This window comes from Lichenostomus cassidix, chromosome 5 (genome assembly GCF_008360975.1).
Source record: "Lichenostomus cassidix isolate B80296 chromosome 5, HeHo_3.0, whole genome shotgun sequence".
In the NCBI taxonomy this organism is placed as follows: Eukaryota; Metazoa; Chordata; class Aves; order Passeriformes; family Meliphagidae; genus Lichenostomus; species Lichenostomus cassidix.
The window spans coordinates 14,355,284-14,373,685 of record NC_139486.1 but is presented as its reverse complement, the minus strand read 5'-3'; the positions used below and the strand labels follow the sequence as shown (position 1 = coordinate 14,373,685).

The following is an 18,402-nucleotide window of genomic DNA, read 5'->3' as shown; positions in this document are numbered from 1 at the left end:
AATAGCAAGATTAATTGTGGTAATTTAGTTGCTTATAAACATTTGTGAGTAGAGCCCACACTGCAATTTGCTGACACAAACAAACTATTTAAGCTCACTGAATATTAATTATTTTAGTTTACTATTAGGAACAAAAATTCAAAAGAGTGATTTAGAAGATAAATTAGTTTAAATGTGCACATACTTCCCCAGTCCTATTTCCAGGTTACTATCATTAATTATTGGTTCATGTGAGAAATACAGGCGTAGAATGTTTGATATAATTTTATTATGGTTTGTAGAACTGCATTGCTTTTTCCATGCACATGTATTTTCATTTCACTTGAGTTAAACATTAAAAAAAAAATCAGAATTCAAACTTCTTTAGACTATTTCAATTTGAAGCTGCAAGTAATGCAGTCAACTCACGAAAAAGCAACAACCATTTCTCTCGTAGTACATTAACACGAGTCTTTTTAGTAGAAGAAAAAATACTGTACTCTTAAGATGGTGATTTAACCATAAAAGTAAAATTTAGAAGTAATTAATGACAGTGAATTTCTAGATATATCAGTCAAATATATGTATTACATATTTACACTGAACGTATTATAAAACTACAACTTACGGCAAAAATACCATATTTAAGCAGATCTAGACTGTTCTTAAAGCTATAAAAGAAAAAATTTGCAGAATATATATGCCTAAAAGTGTGAGCCTTGCCAGACCTAAAAAGAGATTGTGAAGTCCAATTTTTTTAAATCAATACTGAAAACTTAAACACAAAATGAATCTTGATGAAAATTTCTCCTCCAATCAGTTCCATAAAGTTAACAAAGAGGACACTCCCAAGATTAGTTCAGTATGTTCATTTTTACCTCAAACGCTGATGCTGAGCTTTTCCAGAGTCTCCAAGCCTGCAATTTTGTTTCACCCTAGGTAACCTAAAAGGCAACATAAAGAGAGGGCATTTTAACATGAACTGCCATAAAAATCAACTGTGCCATGTGGTAGTCTGCTTTCCTGCATTTTAATATTTAGCTCTGTAGCAAGAGCCCATGGTCCTTCAAAACCTAATTATCATATGCCCCTTTTTGGCTAGGGATACAGACAGTCAGTGTCTGAAAGATCAGCCTCTAGTGCTCAGGATATATTTGCATGTTTTGTTTTATCTGCGAAAATAATTGCTAGCTGAGGCTAACTAGATTTACAGCCTTTCTCCCCTGTGCTCTCTCCATGCATGTTTCACCTAACACAGTAAGGAAATATGGAAGACAATTATTATTCAACACATTTAAGAGAGAGAGCTGAAAGAATGTCTATTTTTCCAGAAAACACAGTAAACAGTTATTGCTTTATTTTACAAGAATACAAAAGGAATGCAGCACAGAAAATCTGATTAATAATACTGCATTCACGTACAAAATCGAACGACACAAAATTTATTCCCAGGACTACACTTTAAATGTGTTTGCAGCATACATAAATACATCTTTTGTTTCCAGCACAAAATACAGCAAATTGCTCCTAAGATGCAGTAAGTAGAACTTAGATTTATTATAGCATGTTCCTGTTGTATCTAGGTTATTCATTTATTCACTGCCTCTGAACATGAACCAGAACATATATTCCATTGAACCAGAAAATAACCTAACAGAAAACTGTCACATCTACATTAAAAATACAGACATATACTTCATATATATTTGCAAAAAAATACGAAGGGAACAATGCAGCATTTGGATACCACAGCATAACACAAACATGAACAGAAAGAAAGGTACAACCCTTGTCAATAAAGCAAATGCCATGTGTGGTTTAACAGAGCAAATTTACTTTACAGCCTAATTGCAGGTGGCAAACACAAAGCACAGAGACCAGCAGGTAAGATCTGGAGAGCCGAGAAAGTTTGTAATTCTAATTCTCCACCAGCACAACCGCTTCCTTCGGCACATCGAAGCCAGAAGAGCGCAGCTTTAATCAATCGACGGCAGGCAGGAATTACAGTAGGCCCTTTGAATGCCAACCTAAAACCAGACAGGCTGCATTCCTGCGATGCAGTCAAGGTCTAGTACAAAACAGCGGCGTATATGGCATTAGCATTTAAATGGCGTTGGGGCACCCAGTCAGACAAAGCCTGGTGTGATCCTTCCCCTGCGGCCAGGGCACCTGCTGCTGCAGCCAGGAACAGCGGCACTGCCCGGGGCTGCCCAGCGCTGAACGCTCCCCACGCTGGAGCCACAGCTGGCAAAATATTTTCTAACATATTAAAATAATAATAATAATAATAATAATAATAATAATGATTTTGCTCTACAATGTCTGAGGATCGTGTTAAAAACAAGCAACAGAGACCAAAAGGAAAAATTAGCGACATTTTAGAAACCTGATTTTGAGGAATGTCAATGTCTTCTATCAAACAAGGCTCCACTTTTTCTTTAATGTTACTTTTTCCTTTAAGAGCTCAACACTCACCTACTTTATCAAAAGGTAGAAGGCAAGAGTTCTAAGATAATCAGACACTTGGAGTGTCTAACTCCAAAACACACCACAAACACAATACTCAGAGCAGCAACGTGAAAAAAGAGAAACAGTTCCTATAAAGACATAAAGAGTAGCATCCAAGAAGTGACACAGCAGGCACTTCTGCAAATCTCCAGTACTCTAGAAAACTGCAAGCAACCACGAGTTACTTCTGCAAATCTCAGCCAAGATCTTCAAGTATCTTGGCTATTTGCAACTAAAACACTACTAACGCAAAAACCAAGTATCCAAATATATCAGAGAATGTAGACTGTAACAGGTTTTTTTTAATTTCGTGGGTTTGTAATTCAGTCCTTGAAAATAATTACATTCCTATCATACCTAACTTGCTATTAAAAAAGGATCATCAGAAAAAGGACGACTGAAATTTACAGACCTGCTGTTCACACTATAAGCAACAGGCTAAATCTGAAAGACTATTAACGTTCTTGCTCTTCAACATCTTCGAAGGTTGAAATTAAACAATAAGTCCCTCCAGCAATTAAATCATTATTCAAACTGTTGACAACTTGGGAATGAAGTTGCAAAGATCTTGCAAGAAGTTCTATGCAGTTTGACTCAAACTCATATGAGAGCTATGATGAAGCGAATAACCTTTATGCAAATACAACTTAATTCCAGCATGAACCAAAGTCGTGCATGATCTTTTGGTGGGGGGGAGTAAGGTAAAAACTGCCATTATGACTGGGAAGAAAAAGTACATCTGGGCTGGCATCCTGTCTCTCCACAATTACAGCTGTTGCAGATGCTATGGGCAGGGGGGAAGGGGTGACTATAAAACAGGACTTCCCCTTCTCTTCCATTTGTTATTCCAACAACTATTTCAATTATTTTTCTTTGGTTTGTTACGATACAAACAAAGTTACGTCAGAAGCCACAGTACAAACTCCCTACTGCCTCAGATTAATTCTAAACCTAAAAACTCTGACATCCGAGGATCAAGGTCTGCTTCACTGAAGTCAGGAAAAAAAATTACACTAAGGACACACACCTCCCTAAATAAAAACAAATCTGAGCTATACAAACACTCTGAAACACATTTATTAGTTTTATCTGCAATTAGAATTAAGTTATGCCACATAGCTGAGTTTTTTTTCAAGCTGCTGCACAGAAAAATCACAGCTCAATGCTTCTAATTTTGGGGTAACTATACTATCATATCAGTATCACAAGTAGGGACAACTGACTGTATCTGTGAATTTATTTATCATTTAGTCATTTACTTGGGTACCAAATTCTTTACTTGTGATGATTTAGTTAATTTAAAGGTTATATTCAAGCTTTTCAGGCATTTATGTCTCCTACAGGAAGGCAATTAAGCAGACATTAGAGCAGGGATTTCTCTCTTGCCCAATTTGGGAGCAAGCTGTGAGGCAAGTACAGTTCCAAAGCATTAATTATTCTTGCTTTGGATAAGTAAAAGCAGCAGCTGCCCCTTGAATATAACCCCATGTGGAGACTTCAATCCCATTATTTGCATAAACATAAGCCCTTTCTCTTCACGTGGCAAAAAGTCAAGCTCCTCAAAACATGGGTACTCAACAGTTCTCTGTTATCTCTGTGCCACAACATTCAAAATTACTAAGTGCCCTACATTACAAAAGGCTTTCTCTGAAGTCAGTAATTGTATGATGCAGGGCCAGCAGACATTTGGATTGTAAATCAAGCTTAAAACTTCTACCAATTCTAAAATGAGTTCAAGTCTGCTGCATTTGGCCATATCAAGTTATGTACCAACCAAGAACCAGTGTACAAAATCTACTCTTAGTTCCAAAAAAAACCCCAAACAAAACAAAACAAACAGAAAGCATTCATCATTAATAGTGCATCAAACCAACTCTTCCTAGTGCAACCTTAAAATGTGTAAGTATTTTACTCCACATTTTATGCTTCGTAGTTTTTAATATCACCCTAAAAAAGAAAGACTTCTCACAAGTTACACTACTTGTCTTCACATGGTCTTTCCCTGCAACGAACTTGTGGGCACACTACTGGAATTTTCTTTTATGTGAAGCTGGGAAGAAGTCAGTATTAAGTTCATAAAAATATGTAGTACAAAGAAACTTTTTTCTCACAAATTCAGAAGCCATTCAAAGCTTCCCAGCTGCCACAGAATTCAATCTCCAGAGAGAGAACACCAGAGGGGAGGAAAAAAATCCGCAACAAACAAAAAGCATGCTTGTTTATTTAATTTTATTCAAGGAAAACATGTGAATAACTTCCAAGACATTTCCAAAGGCCCACTGGATTGTTCTTTTATGGTACGATTTTTTGTTTGCTTGCTGTTGGGTTTGTCTTTGCTTTACTTTTGGAAAATGTAAGAATATTTCAGGATGAAGATGCTGCTCAGGTTGAGTCAACACCCCTGGAGGTACTTAACAAAATGTGTGCATATGGCACTTAGGGATATCGTTTTGGGTGGACTAGGCAGTCTTACACTGATAGCTGGATTTTAGGGGTCTTTTCCCTAAAACATATAGAATTCTCCAATTCTATTAAAATGCTCTGTGGCATACCAAAAGTGTTGCAAGGGCTCTCACACAAGATGAAAAGCAGAAAAAATGTGCATGGTTGTAAAATTATCTGAATTAATTCCAAAGTGGAAAAGATATAGTTATTTCCTTCTATGTAAATACATGCACTCAGACTAGAACATGAGCATTCCTTTACTTTCTTCAAAGTTAAAACTAATATAAGACTTCAGCAAGTCATATCAATTAACAATTTTTTTTTAATGCATCAATCTTCATTATTAATATTGTCCAATGAAGCAAATATTTGCACACAGTCTGGGGTTCAAAAGTGGTGAGAAGCTATAAATATTCTATTTTAACAGTATAAAGCTTCATGCAGTATTTTCATATCACAGTTTATCTGTAACACAGCTGACATAACTGACACAATACTGAAACTGGATCAGACACGTTCAAGAATTCACTTGGTAAAAAGGTAGTGATGGAAGAGCTGAAGTCCTTACCTAAGGTAAAGTGGTAAAAAATAACTACAAGATGACACATGCTTGCTTGTTTGGTATACTGTCAGTCCTGAACTATCGGCAGGAAAACCTGAGTGGTTTGCAAGGATTTGAGGACTTCCTTGTGTGCCAAATAATCTTAAAGGTTTTTCTCTTCAATGAAAGCTTATTTTTTAATAGATGCCTTAAATGGAATTCTTAGGTTTAGGAGTAAATATGGAATCATGACTGAAGTTGAAAAATAAAAATATTCAAGATCCACAAAATGCAATGGGGACGCCATTCTTTCCCCAATATATGGGGTCATCAGTGTCTGAATACTGACTGAGAAGCTTTACGTTTTCTTCCCTCCTCTGGAAGCTTCACACATTATGATCAACCATCAAAGCTGGAACAAGGTCAAACATCCTGTGTTAGCAGTGAAGCAAATGGTTCATACAGGTCCCTTAGCTCAAATACCATTGCAACTAAGCACTACCAAACCTTGTAGTGAAATGAGAAAACAGACCCACTCCTGATCCATCTATCACTCTTCCACAGTAGCAGAACAAATGCAAGATGAAAAAGAATAAATTGAGATAAAACAGGTACCCTTGAGAAAGTACTCTAAATGTATATTAATAGGTATCTTTCCCTAACACCATGTAGATTACAGTTAAGAACCCCTTCAATCCACTGCAGCATTAGTCCAATTTTCCACATTAGATATGCTCATAACATATACAGAGATGGATACTCTTAACTATGCTGGTTAAAAAAAAAAGTATCCAAGCTGTTCCTCCTTGTTGAATGACAGCAAAAGCTTCAAAAACTGAAATAAGCTGTTTTGCTACAATCATCATTAAAAAAGAGGGGGGAGGCATGAAGGGGGAGATAACTTTTTACCCTTTATTTTTCAGTTTGGAGTGAGAGCTATTCCTGCATCTATGCAAAAGCATTCCCAGGAATGCAAATGACAGGATTGTTCCAGACATCAAAGCAGTTGTGGTTAACTGAATACAGTATTTGCTGAATACTCATTTAATGACAATAGAGGCAAGTTAGAAGGAAAGAGAAATGAAATTATTGTTAAACAATTCCACTTTTTTTATATTATCTCAAACTGCTCAGGCCTGAGAAATAATATTTGAAAGGAGTTAAATGCCTGTAAATGGTGCAGCTGAGGGTTTCTGACACTGTGTTGGGTTCTGGAAACAATGTAACTAAGTTAATATACCTACGCCTGTAAATTAACTCTTCTGCTAAGTACAACTCAGAACTAATATATTCCTATACTTGTTTCAATTCCTATTTGTATTACTGACACAATATTGCATCAAAACAGACACACATATGTACAGGACCCCAGTCCACAGCCATCAGTTGAAGAGTTTCTTTCTTCTGTAATATTAAAACACAGTCCTGTAATTCAGTCAGTTGTGAACTGCATTTCAGGGCAGAACACAAATGCTCAAGTTAGAGTAGAGACTCTTGTCTAAAAAAACCATAGCAGATTTTGCTTTATCTGGGATTACCAGCTCCACAAACCCTGGTTATCAAAAAATAGAAAATACAAAGCAAAAGAAAGAATTCTGTCCTGTTCTTGCCACGTTAGCTGTAGTTTGCATCGATGTTGCCAAACCACCAATTATTATGCCTAGAATCATCTAATTACCATAAGTATAATAGCTTGATTGCTGCAGTATTAACTAGCCAACATCAAGCAACTATGAGCAAAAACTCTGAGGTGTTTTCTTAATAAAATAATTCTCAATTTTCAGAAAAAAAACACAGCTAAATTCTGTGAAGCTGACTGGCAGCTGCATCAGCAGAGCCTGGACTACCTCCCCTTTCTGCTGCTTCTGTGCTCAGCTTCTACTCTGGATACATCAAGACCTACCAAAGGAAAATAGTAAGGGCCTGGCAGGTACATTGCCAGTGACTGACAAGGAATGGCTTGGAAATGACAGGAGAACGAGATAAGCACTGGAACACATCTCCTCCATTCTGAATGTGGGAATACATGCCAATGCAGAAAGTCCAATTAAATCAGAAGCATTAGCATCCCTAATTTTGATTTATACTGGTAAACATACCAGAGTTATATTGGGAAATCTCATATCTAAGGTTCTTACATAACTACCCTATTAGTTAGGAATTTATATTGTTTTTATAGTTTTCCTTAGAAACAAGTGCATCCATAGTGATACCATTTAGGTTGATTCACAACACAGACATCTGACTAATTTGGAGAATAGCAGTACAGCCATTAAAATTCAAATAATCACACCATTTACCTATTGTTATACTGAATTATGTAGAATAACTTTCCCCCTGCATCCTACGGTGTATTTGGAAGGAATGTACAACTTCATTAATGCAAACACATATTACATTTATAACGAATAAAACTTTAAATTATTCAGAATTAAATATTTATTTAAATATTTAATACAAGTGACTTTCAATTTCATTAACTAATCATTTGCTTTCATCAGCTAATGAGCAGCTTATTTGAGTAGGCATACACAGATGCATCAAGATGCCTAAAGAGTCAGATAATTGATGACTTCCAGAATGACTTAAGCAGATTACATGCCTAACTTTCAATGGAGATTTCCCTCTTCTTCCTCAGCACTGCTTTCTCAACCCTGAACATGAAATCTCTCACTTCTCTTCAGCTAATGATTTTAAGAAATTACTGTTTTCATGATTTCCTAATTTGCAATTCAAGCTACTTCAAACACATACTAAAACTGGTGAGGGGGGGGGAAAGAACAATTAAAAGAACAATTTAAAAAAACCAAAACAAAAACAACAACAAACCAAAAATACCCCAAAAATAAAAAAAGCGACCTCCCCCCCAAAAAACCCTAGGCCTCCCTCTAAGACTTGCAATAGAAAAGTTATTTTTAAATGAAATTTCAAAGGTATAAATTATTAACTTAAAAATTATATAAGTTTGACCTTGTTGCACAGACAAGACATTAGGAGACTAGTCACCTAAAGCAATGAAGTTCATTCAAAAGGAAAAGTGTGTTAAACCCTTATGAGCAAGCTGTCACTGAGAAGAGTGACCTTGTTACTCCTCTTCTAGCAGGATTAAGCACATGGCATATGCAGAGGTTTTACATCCCATCATTTTACTAGATCAGTATTTCACTTTAGCTTTCTCAAATATTCTTATAAAAATCTGTTGCTGATTGTACAGTCATTTTTTTCTAAAACAATCAGAGAGAAATATATTCCTGATGTAAACAAAACACAGAAAAGATTATTTTAATTTTATCATTTTTCTTGAATTTTCACTCAGCAGCAAGACAAAATGCTGTACAACAAAGGCTTCCAGATCATAGTTTACCATGCATTTAATACAGCATGGGTATACACTCAAGAAGATCACTCTTAGTCACTCTTCAATCTACCTGCTGCCTCCACAACTGCTTCCAGGTAATCTGCGACCACATCTAGAGCCAGACCATAACAGAATGAAAGAAATCACTCATCATAAATTGTTTTTTAGATTAATTAGTCTCATTAATTCACTTCACCATAGAACTTCAGAAATACTTGCTTCAACGAAGATTAACAACAAATACCAGGAACTGGGGGAAAACAGTAATTTTTTTTTTCCTAGGCAGAAATGCCATCTAAAATGCATGTCAAACAACAGCCCAAGATACACCCTATGCTCCTCAGGTGCCTAACAGGAAAAAAAAAATTACTGTTTTGAGTAGCACCTCTGTGATCATGTACCCCCTAATCAGAATGCAAAATTTTAAAGAATCTAAAGTTTTCTGATTTTGTCTTTTTAATTAACCCTCTTGACACTATCATAGTATCAATTGAAAATACTCCTGTCTTAACTATTGGCTACTACTTCATATGAAAATTTCACATACAATCAAACAATACACTCAAAAGTATACCTGTAAACTGAAACTTGTAAACATTATTTACTCTATAAATCCAACAGGATACATGAGTTTAGCCCACACTCAAACTGCTCAACTTATAACATTGAAAAGCACATTGTTACATTTTGGATATTCTTATTTAAATATCCAATCTCCATCTGTGATACACCTACCACAGTTGCATGATATCTCCACTCGACAAAATGTTTTAACAAAAACTGAAGTAAATTTTCACCATAAAATTGAGTTTAGCCTGTGGAAAACAAACAAACAAAAAACCACCAAGACCATGGTTTGGAAAGTTTGTATAGCCTAAAGCTATACAAAGCTGAAAGTTTTCCTGATTTACAAAGGTGACCTATCTCTCTGAGCTACTCCAACTTGTTACTTTTGAACTGCCTACATAATTATAAAGCGAATTCTAATCTGGATAACGAGAATTCCTAAAGCTCTGATTTCAAATGAGTGATTACAAATCTCTACCAGGTTGATGGCAAACAAACTAGAGAGTTGGTTGGTTTTGTTTGGGGGCAATGGTGGCTGGTTTTAGGGGGTTTGTTTATTTAAATCATGACAATGACTTCAATGATTTCCCCTTCCCTCACTAATATGAAAACATTGAGCTCTGAAGAGCTTTTGAAGGTAATCAAATTATACTTGAGAACTTGAACATATCATTAAAAAAACCTCACCCCATCACTTTCAAGAGAATGGAAAACTGGATAGAGGAAAACATTCATTTATAATAAAATTTAATAACAAAGTCATTAAGTCATTAATTTGTATCTGATTATATTAGTGTCTTGGAACATATAATCACTACATTTGAGGCAAAGTGGAAAATAAGTCCTAAAATTTTATGCAGTTTCTTGTACACATTCCTAATTATGGAGTCACAACTACAAATTACCACTAGACAAAAATTAGAGGTTTTAAACTAGGATGAATAGTTTATAACTTCAGATCTGAATTTGCCAAGCTAATAGCTAGCCTAAGTGTTCCATCTTGATTACTGCACTGATTGGAGTTACTTTTATTAAAAAGTTGTTCTTATCTCAGAATAATACTCACTAAAGAAGTTGTTAAATCCAATTGCATTTTTATTCAATTTTTGTAGCATAATTTTTCCCTCACTTTGGTTCATATTCTGGATTTACCACAGCTGATTTTTATACACAAACCAACAGAACTACTGTCATAACACACCTGTTTATAACAGCAGCTATTAACAATAAGCAAGAAAGTAGGAAATTGAGAAAAACATGATGCAATTATTTCAATTAATAAGTGAGAAGTAGTATTTTGGGGTAAGTTTTCATGAGACTGTAGATCCAATCTGATGACAACCTAGCATCCAGTGAAGCAACCCTATTGTCACTGCTCCTTCCCTTCTCTTAACTTGTCTGGCTCTCTGAGAGAAAAATAGTTCATGACAATATAACCAAGTGACATTTTTTTCCTTGACCTGGGCAAGTTTTCTACTGGTTCAGCAAGCAGAATTAAATAGTTGATATGGATCAGAGGAGTATTAGAGCTGACATGAGGAGATGGTTGTCATCCATTCTGACAGCCACTTGAATACCTTCATTACAGAAAACAAGGAAATCGGATTCAACAGGTTTTTGACTGTGACATTTAAAATCAGACACCAGCATCACTATTGCCAACTGCTGCTGAACTGTGTTACACTAAGAACAATAAATCTAGAAACTGCAAACCCAAAACTTCTTGCTGTGTACTCCAAAACTATTTGAATGGCACCAGAGGAAACACCTAGAAGCAACAGACAGCAGTACCTGGATGAACCGATGAAAGGTTTTAACACCTCTTAATAGCTGGCAATGTATGCATTTAGTAGCATTAGTGGCATACTACTCAAAATGCTTTCCAGAAATCAGCACATCCCTCATCATTGTGCCACTCACCACATGCCCTAAAATCATCCCATAATTCCTTGGAGACCCTCATCAGCTGAGATAATAACTGGTCAGTAGACAGTTTCAACAAATCATTAATTTTGTCACTAAAAACTCATCCTGTATTCAGCTTAGGGAACACATAGTCTTTAGAAGACCATTTTCCAGACAACTTACTATTAATCAAGGCAGGTTTAACTTCTCAATTTCAGCATAGCAAAGCATTAACTATGCAAGGATTACAATAGGGAAAATTGCTCATCTCCTGGAAGTTGATCATATGTCTTTCAAAGACCTAGAGAGCTCATAAATCTTTTTGGCATTCCGCCAATCTTTTTTTCAATTAAATACTCAAAGATGAAAATGCATTACCTTCTTAAAACCTACACACTTCCTCCTCCAGAGCTTCATCAATGACCCATCATGCTTCACACTCACTGCTCTCAAATTGCTCAGCAGGTGGTATAGCCACACTTCTGTAGCGGAAGATTTCATTAACTCATAGCCTTTGTGATCACACAGTAAACAAATCAACTGATCTATTCAGCAGATAAACCTATGGATATACTGGGTATACATTTCTGGGAATACCTGGGCATACATTTCTTTAGTTTCTGATTTATAATCCTTGAAAGTGTACAAACAGTTCCTTGTTGCCCTATCACTTACAGTTTGCTATCTTTCTTCAGTGTCAGTGAACTCATGAGGCCAATGCTGACAGAGTTCAATATTCTTTAGGAATAATGGAGAACAGAAAAACTTTCCCCACATGCTTTTTTTACAAGTTGTAAGAAATTGTAAGGCAGTCCATGAGACCTTGCTGACAGTAACTGCAGAAATAATGAAAAAGAAACAAGGATAATCCCATGGCTCTCGGTAACATGCTTCAGTCACTTCCCCCTTAGAGTCTCTGCTATTCATTCTGACTCTGTTCATTACACTGGTAGAAAATATTCATATTCCGATTTTCCCTTATTTTGTCTCACAGAAACAAGAAAGCATAAGTAACAAGAAGAATAGATGACAAAAACACACACATCTTCTTGGGGACTCAAAGAACATGCAGCAGAAACAGAGGTTTAAATGTGGGTTTGTTTGGGGTTTTTTTGTTTCAAGAAGCAGTGTATTTTTTTATGCCCATGATCCATCTCCAATAGTTATTTGGTTTCTACAGTCTTGGATAGCACTATGTTAGACAGCAAGAACCATTTAAAATCATCTTCAGTAGCTGGCAGGGGAAAGGAGGAGCACTGATTTTTTTTCCCCAAAAAAATTTTAACCAAGCTTGTATCATTTCTTAACAACTTCATATAGCAAGTTGACAATACAGGCATTTAACTTTAGTTGAAAGATGGCCAAAGGTTGTGGGTCACTGAAAAAAAACTGACTAACCAGAGCTTTTAGTTGTACTGTAAGTACTCTCATTTTATGTTTTCCTCAAAAAACAAAAGCCCAGTAGCCATTGATCATGAAGGTACAGCAAAGCAGACAGGTTTGCCTGCCCAGAAACACATAGCTTAAGTGAGGAATTGAAAGTCTTTCTTGAGATTGATCACAGACACTAATATCCTGAATAAAAAAAACAAATACTATCAATGAATATTATGAATTCCCGTTAGTAAGTCAGATTAAAAACATTTAAATGTTTTCATGTAGGCAGAATATAAACATCTGAAAAATGTCTTTTATTCATGCACTTGAAAGTTAAACTCAAAAGAGAGGGTGAAAACAAAACTATCTGAATTAACTTGCCAAAACTCAGTGATAGAAGCTAGTTCTTCCATGGTTTCAATGCTGTCTAGAATTCAGATCACCTCTAGACGTTTTTACTACAAACAAGGCAACTTCACCTTTACATAGGTAAGCCTTTTTCATTTCTACTTGAACAAAAAAACATAGAGCAAAAATAGCATAAAAGGCCAGTAAGTTCAAAGAAAGCTGTAAGAAATTTGATCTCAATCACAAACAAAGCAGACTTTGCAAACAAAAGAGAAACATGAATTGCAAAGGTAGCCAGCCCAGACATGCTTGCATAGCCAGATCATCTCAATGGAGTCAAACAAATTAACTTTAAAAGCAAGATGTATTTACCTCATTTCCTACGGAAAGGAGATTTATGCAATCAGTAGGTGAGCAGGTCTAAAACTCCAATTCAATTTTCAAAAATAAAAGATTAAAAAAACCCACCTAAATTCCTATTTTCAAGACCAATTTTTTTACTACTACCCAGCTACTTATTAGGATCTCAGCTGAGGAAAAGGCTGCTACATGGCTTGACAAATTATCAAGAATCAGATTCCAAAAGAGGACACCGGCACTAGAAATCAGGTTTTAATAACAATAAGGAGTTGGTTCCAACAATAAAGTGGTTGAGGTCAGGGGGGCTTTGTGTGTTCATGTGTGCATTTGTACAAATGAAAACACACAAGGATATTGATATCAAAAAAAAAATCCCAAGGCTAGATAAAACAGTCCCAAACTGACCACCTCTGTTTCCAGCAACCAATCCTTCAAGTCAGTAGCCACCCTGCTGCATCTCAGATCACTCACGCTTATTCAATTAACCCAAAGGAACTGGGCTTTTATGAACAGTAACCAAATATTTAAAACATACACAGAAACTGATCATGCCAGCTTACATCACAGAAGTTCCGAGGCCCTGAGTGACATAAAGAGAGCAAAGTACAGCAAACCAAGACTTTCTACTATCATTAACAAAGACCAAGAGAGAACACTTTTGATTTTTCACCTCGGTAAGAAGGGACTCAGTAGTAACACCTCTGCCAACCAAAACACGGATCATAGAGTCACAAATGTATTGCACTTAAGGGAAGAGCCACAACAAGCAGTACTGAAGTCTCTTGGATCCAAGAGTATTTATGATAGGCGAAGGCAGACAATATTGCTCTTTCTTCTCTTTCCCACCAGAGAAGGGCATTTCAACACCGGCAGCTGTGCAACAATGCAAGTCAATTCCTTGATATGAGTTTCAGTTCCCTCCTTCTTGACTGTGTGATTTTGAAGGCAACAAATGTAACAGAAAGCTGATTTACGTAATGCAGTCTCTTACACAGAGCAGACATAACAAGGGAGTTCCAGATACACTGCTCAGCATGCAAACTTGAAAAATTATCATGTTACTAGATAAGGCATCCAAGAACTATCAAAACCAAGAGTTCACCTAATATTGTATCATGGTATGCATTAAAGTGGGCACTGCTTTGCTCTCTAGATTAAGTCTTCTAGAATGTTTCTTTTAATAACAGTCCTAAATCCACCATACCCCAATCAATCAACAGTTTGAACACCAAAACTTGAAATGCCAACAAAGACTGTAACTTCAGCTAAAAAGTTAACTTCTAGTTTTTTACTATATATCAGGTTTCCTCTCTTCTAGTTTATCACAATACATATGGTAGTCCCAAAAGGCTAAAGGATGAGGAAAAGAAGTCCAGAAGATGCAAAGAACAATCATGCTTTCTGATCTATTCCAACTATCCTCAGCCTTCAGGATATAGTGTTCTAAAATCACATTGCACACATTTATACAGAAGCTCCTGTTCTACATAATGCTACAATTATACTTATACTTTCTTTAAAGGTAGCACTTCCTAAAAAAAAAAATACATAAATAAAATCAAACTTCTGCTATCAGATGGAAGAAACTACTGTGAAACACATGAAGGTGATGGCATACAGAGGGCCACTGGTTACACAGTCCTAACGCCTGTGTAACCATCTTGCTATTCTGCCAATAATCTATCAGGCTCAGTACACTCCCTAGTTTGTATTCCCTACATGAGAGGGGGAAAAAGTCACAAGGAATTTATGGAACAACAGAACAACGCATCTCAGAACACTCTGATGTTCTACCTGCTGCCTGATAGACTAACCAATGCCTCAAAATAAAAAATCCTATCCGTAGCCTTAGCACTTAGTATAACACCCATCATCCCTAAAGCCCTAGAATCCTTTTCAAAATCTTCATGAACTCTGGCTCTCACTTATATTCTAGGGCTTATCTAAAGAGAAATCAGATTATTTCAGCTCCCTTATCCATTTTACTAAATAACTCCTTGATCTTTTAAGAATGCACATGTTTGCGTTTGGTTTTGCCAGTAATTTGCATTCAGTACAGATCAATGCACAACATGGGTCAAGCAGTGATTCTGGGACTCCGGGCAGCTGTGCTGAAGCAAACTCATACACTTTTCTGAAAAAGTGGCAAAGTACTTTACACACTTCTGAAGTGGGAAATGAGAAACATCTATGGACTACACAAAAGACCCCATGACAATACACTGGTTTTTTGAATTGAAGATTTTGGTTTTTTCCTTCCTGTATACTAGAGATGATCAAGGTATTTCTAGAAAAAAAAAAAAGTGTGACTTCTAGAAAAACATTAGTGTAATATATGAGATGAAATAGCTTGGTTGGCTTCCTGCTACTGGTAACCAGTGGAAAACATGTATGGATCTGTATAATCATAGGGCAGGCAAGAGTACCTTCCATGGACCAGCCACCTTGATGTTTGCCAAGACTGAAAAGATACTCTTGTTTTTATAGCCTTGGATGATTTTCACTAACAATTAATTGTTTCAACTTTGTTGTACACTTCTGGCATTCCCAATAGGTTGATGCACCATGTCTTTCAGTTACCTACAGTGTAAAGGAGTATGACATTTGTTTTGAGTCTGTAGGACACAGCAATCTTTCAAGAACAAGGGAAACAAGCGAACAATCAACACTTCCCTGTTCTACTTTCTTCATGACTCTTTTTGTGATGCCTGTTATCCCTTCACTGGTATGTCCATCCTCACGTGAAAAGCCCCAGTTAATCTTCAATCTACCTTTCTCTTAGCCTAACACAACCTTTCTAATGTAGAAGAGAGATAAAGGGAAAATACCCAAACTGCATTTAGTATCAAACCTATGGACAAAGAACAGATTTATACAATGGCATATTGATGACATTTCCTTCTCAATTTTTTGTTAATTCTTGTATTAATCACTCAGTGGCTGCCAAGTACTGAGCTACCACTTCCACAGAACTGTATCATCAGGATGCTTTGAAGAACAGCAGCAGCTAATTCAGGGCCAACAGTTCTGAATAAATATATACATATTTTTTAATCCTACGGATTTGAAAAGTAACAATCCAATTATTAAACATATAAACAAAGCACCTTCCAGCTGAAAACTTCTAGTACCATCTTCAAAGCTCACATACCACGACGTGGAAATAGACAATAGGAAAGATTCTCTTAAGAAAGGAACTCAGGAGAATAATTATGAAACTAATTTCAGTTAGTGTCTGTATGAACTTGCTAAAACAAGCACCACCCAACCTACTGAACATACACATGCAGCCAGCATTTCAACAGAGCACCCAGAGTGGCGTATTTGAAGAAAACACGTAAAACACGGCAAACTGGATGTCGGCAAAGTTAACTGTTTTGACTGCCACGTTTAGAGAAAGAAAACGGAAAACAATTTTCCAACCTATACACTTCCACCACTTGAGCCCACCACATAATTTGAAGACCAAAATATTAACATCAAAAATACTCAAAACTGATCTGAAGTGCCAAACGTCCTCCGGACTGTTAGCAGTTAACTGAGATTCACTATTCACTATGAGAAACACTTTTTTAAAACACTAATTTTTGATTAAGCATAATAAACACAAAAACTACCCTATTTTTTTTCAGATATCAGTATCACACCCCCCCCTCCCATTTTCTAGTCGTTCGGGCTTTTTCTACACTACCTAGCACAGCAACAAAACATGTCTTTTTAACCTTTCACTTTTCAACGCCCGTTTACGCAGCACAAGGTCTGCCTTAATCACACTGCCGTCATCTACCCTGGAACAGGATGGAAAGGAAGCAAAGAGCAGAGCCAAGATAATCTTATACGGCCTTTAACATCAGCACTGCCGAGTGGAAACTCCTTTCCTACCCCGCACGGCTTTCCCCGGGCCCGTGAGGACACGGCGGGAGGGCCCAGAGCCCCCGAGAGCTCCGGCGCGGCTGCCCGGGGGCGCCGCTCACAGACAAAGCCGAGCGGGGCCGCAGCGCGGCCCAGCCGTACGGGCCCCGCCGGCGCCGGGGAGCTGCCCAGGCCGAGCCCGGGGCCCGGGAGTCCGTGCTGGCGGCCGCTGGGCCGGAGGCGGGGCAGCGCTGCCCGGGCCCGGGGAGGGAGGGAGGGAGGGACTGCCGCCATCCCAGCCCGCTGGCGGCGGCGCCGGAGCCGCGGGAGCTGCGGCCGGCGGGCGCGACACACCCGCGCTCGGCCGCCATGCAGCTCCCGGGGCGCCATCTCCTACCTGCTCGGACCGGACCCAGCCCGGCGCTTCCCCCCACTACAGGCCGCGTCTCATTGTGCTCCCGCCGCCGCCGCCGCCATTTCCCCGCCGCCGCCGCCTCAGTCCCCGCAGCTGTCAGGTCCCTCCATTCACCTGGGCCCGGGACGGCCTCCCCCTCCCTCCCTTGCCCCAGCGCTACGGCCGGCGCTACGCAAACGGAGCGCCGCCCCCGCCCCTCCCGCCCGTACCAACGGGGGCCGCCCAGCGCCCGCGGCGCAACCCCGCTCCGAGAATGCCGCCCTGCGCAGTCCGCACGCTCCGCATCCACCACGCTATGAGAGGAGGCAGGCGATTGGCTGCCGGGGCCGGGTAAAAGGTGAAAGGTTCGCGAGGCGGCCAATGGGACGGCGGGATACAGCGACTGCCGGGAGCCACCGGGCGGTCTGGGCGCTCACGTGCGCGCTCCCTCCCCTCCCCCGCCGGGGCGCTGCGAGCGCTCGGCCGTGCCCCGTGCGCGCGCGGGTCTCGCGCTCTGAGGCAGGGGCGGCGGGCGCGCGGCCGCGCTGAGGCGAGGGCGCTGTCCGCCATCTTGGGAGGGCGGCCGAGGCCTGGGCCTTCGCTCCTTGTGCTGATGGGGCAGGGCTGGTCATGGCGAGACAGATCTGAGGGAATGGGGTTCTTCTATCGCACAGCATGGCCTAGGGGTAGAGGTGATCCCCTTTTGGCAATGTCTGGACCGAGCAGCGCTGAGCTGTCTCATGACTGTGTAACAAAGTCTCACCTTTC

General features: G+C 38.7%; 1 protein-coding gene across 5 annotated transcripts in view; it reads right to left on the bottom strand.

Annotated features, from left to right (window-relative positions):
• The window catches only part of DICER1 (dicer 1, ribonuclease III), a 68,302-nt gene extending 50,316 nt beyond the window's left edge, over positions 1-17,986 (bottom strand). For 3 of the 5 annotated variants that reach the window (XM_085061471.1, XM_085061473.1, XM_085061472.1), the window contains exons 1-2: positions 17,638-17,815; positions 858-923 (exon numbers count right to left, since the gene is read on the bottom strand). The gene's annotated coding sequence lies outside the window, so the exon portion shown is untranslated. Of the gene's footprint in view, positions 1-857; positions 924-17,637; positions 17,818-17,864 lie in introns of those variants that run through there. The other 2 variants (XM_085061470.1, XM_085061475.1) reach the window with 2 other exon arrangements.
• Between the last annotated feature and the right edge of the window lie 416 nt (positions 17,987-18,402).